The sequence below is a fragment of the Aquila chrysaetos genome, chromosome 9, assembly GCF_900496995.4.
Source record: "Aquila chrysaetos chrysaetos chromosome 9, bAquChr1.4, whole genome shotgun sequence".
Classification (NCBI taxonomy): Eukaryota; Metazoa; Chordata; class Aves; order Accipitriformes; family Accipitridae; genus Aquila; species Aquila chrysaetos.
In genome coordinates this window covers 14,951,494-14,954,660 of record NC_044012.1, presented here as the reverse complement: position 1 = coordinate 14,954,660, position 3,167 = coordinate 14,951,494, and positions in this window count along the sequence as shown.

Below are 3,167 nucleotides of genomic sequence, written 5' to 3'. Positions count from 1 at the left end.
CCAGCGCCTACCCCGGCCCCGGGGTGTGCGAAGGTGTGGATTGCACCAGCGAGACTGCCAGGCGCGGTGCCTGGCGGGTTTTGTAGTTCCTGCGGCCCTCGGCTGCGCCTGCCCACAGCATCAGGTGATGGGCAGGGAACTACCGCACCCACAGGCCTCCCCGGCCCGGCCCGGCCCGGCCCCGGGGTCCCGCATTGTCTGCCGCCGCCTGCGGGCGGGGGCGCGCTCCCGGTGCCGGAGATGCCGGGCGGACCGGGGAGGGGGCGAATCCAGGGCGTTTCCTAAGGGAACGGCGAAGCCGGCTCTTGGTGGGAGTCCCTGAGGAGGGCCGGGGCCGGGGTCGCAGCCGCGGCGGCCGGGGAGCGCGTCGCGGCCGCTCCCGTTGCCGCTGCGCGGGCGGCGGCGCGTTCCGCCGTGCCGCCGCACGCCGCCGCCTGCCCGCGGCAGAGAGCGCTCCCTTTGTCTGGATTTGTTTTTCTGCTCTGCGGTTTGAGAAACGCAGTATTGCCCCCGCTGATTCTCCTGGGTCCGTTGGGCAAAACCGCCTCCTGCTCTCATTTCCCAGCTTCGCGGTGGCGTTAGCAATGCGGCGTGAGGTTTGGTGTGCGGCCGTGGGTCTGCAGATGGGTCACCTGTTGCTGGGCTGCTAGAGAGCGAGTCGGGGGTAGAGATCAGGCAGCGAGGCTGAACGCCAGCAGCCTCTTCCCTCACGCTGTCGCTCTGCCAGCGGTGCATTTTCTCCCGATCCTTCCCTCCCACAGAAACAAGTCGGTCCTCTTTCAGAGTTTCCTCATTGTTTCCAGATGATGAAAATGTTTTTATCTCTCGGGTTCAGTTCAGCTTTCATAGCAAATGACTGGAGATCTGCCATGAAATACAACAGCAGCAGCATTCGGGAGCAGAGAGGTAGATAGTCTCGCCTTCTTGCTGCCACTGGGGAGGAGAAGGCCCGTTTTACCCGTCCTGGGTGCCCAGAAGAGTCTCCTTGTTTGTGCTCAGAGAGTGGAATAAGGGATCATTCACTCGGGAATATTCCTATGACCTAATGTTACCTCCCTGAGTAAGAGCCTGGGCTGTAAATCAGGCTTATTTATGAACTGTTTTTGTAGAACCTTCTTTTTACTTTCTCCACTGACTTAGAATATAGAAAACCAGCTTCCTATTTTAGGTGCCTAAATTAGACGGTTTGAGACTTGGGTTCTGTTCTGTGTGTTTTGGTATCTTTCCTTAGTTGATTAAGAGAAAGCAAGCTGCTTTTGCTGCATTTAATTTCATTTTGTCTCATACAATCTTGAGTCTTCTCCCTGTCTTTACTATTTCTTCTTTCTAACAAGCTTCTGCTTGCCATAGTGTTTAGTTTCATAAGTAATTTGTTCCAGTCCTTATTCTATTTCAAGTGCAATATTTTAGCTCTTGCTCTGTGCTATTTTAGAAATAATTGCTACTTGGGAATTTTAGTCAATTCATAGTTAACAAAATAACAGACGTGGGATGGGTTTTGTGCTGAAGGGACTGTCTTGAGGTGGTGTAGAAAACTCATTTGTTTTACTCAGGAATTAAATTTTGCATATTTCCAGTCATTGTACTGAAAGCTTTTTCTTGTTTACTGCTCAGCTTGGGAAGGCTGCGTAGACTGTGTCTGGCCCTGCTTATCCCCCCTCCAAAATTCTGCTGACAAAATGACCCAGTGGAGCACTGTATGTTAGAAATTCAAGTTCCAAGAGGACATTTTTGTTTATTTGCAGCTTCACTAACTGTTTCAGGACATTGCAGCCTGCATCTCCTTCAGACTGATTTTTTTTCCCCATATTTTAAACCTTTTTATAACTTTTGAAATGTCAAGTTTTGCAGCCGGTATATTTTGACGCTTTTCCTTTAAAGTTTTCATTAGTTGTGTGTCTGGAAAGCTGAGTGTTACCTGAATCTGGCTTTTTGACTGATAATTAAGAAGCAGTGTCATGGTGCTTTTTTCCCAGGTTTGATAAAATGTAGTTCAGAAGAAAAGATTTCAAGCTGTGGTAAGACTTGTCAAGGTCAAATTTACCACAAAAAAACCAAAACCAGAACTGATTTTGCATTAGGCTTTAATCAGATCACCTGAAATGTTCAACTTGCTTTAAATTCTAAGATTTACAATCAGTGTGTACAAGTAGATTTCCCAGACATCTTGATTTGAGTGTGAGTGTTTCGGGGTTCATTAGAAATCAAGGTTGAAATGCTACCCAGCTTATTCAAAATCAAAGTCCAATGGATTTGGAACCACTAATTTTACTAGGGGGAGAACACAAATTAACCTTTGCTCTTGGTCCACACACTACTGTTCCACCCCCAGTCCGCCCCCAAAAAACAGCTGGTGTGGCAGAAAGTTTCCAGCCAGCACTGACACAGTATCTCTGATTGATCCACCAGGAAGGACAGGTACAGGCTGCCTGAGATCTCAATTTCTGCCACTAGCTGACAATCCAAGCAAGACCTCAGACCTTGTTTGCAAATTCTGTAGTGCTGCTTGTTGGCATGTAACAGCACAGCAGCATTGGAATAAGGCAAACAATCTTAAAACATGATGTACAAGCCAAAGCACACGTTTTTAGTAAAACATTTGAATGAATATATGCAAACTTGAAATTCAATAGTCTGATTAATTTCCTAAGTTTAGAAATGGACACAGGAAGTAAATAGGATGAAAATAAGCCTTTCCATGTTCAATGTAATATGCAGTGGTGTTTGTGTTATAGAAAAAGTATCTGTTGCTTTAATTATGATAAACATCTCTCCAAATGTTATTTTAATACAGATACTTTCGGGAAAGCAAATAGTGTATGATGAACTTGTAATGTTGAGGCAAAGTTGTGCCTATCTTCTTGCTTTTTGAAGTTAGCAGCAAAGCTCCTGATGACTTCAGGAGAGTCAGCATTCCACTCCAATGTCAGTGTGACTGTGTTTTTGTGCATGCCACTTTGACTTGTGTCTTGGCATGTCTACATATCATATGAGAAGAAAACTTACCTCATGAGCTGTGAAATTAGTTAATGCATGTTTGTAAAAATCTTGTGCAATGACCTATTAAGGATGAAGTATCTTTTGATTTACTTACGGAAATCTTCCTTTCTCTCTTCCTGCTGCCCCCTGAGTTGAACTGCAGATAGCATGCATAATTACAGGCTTAT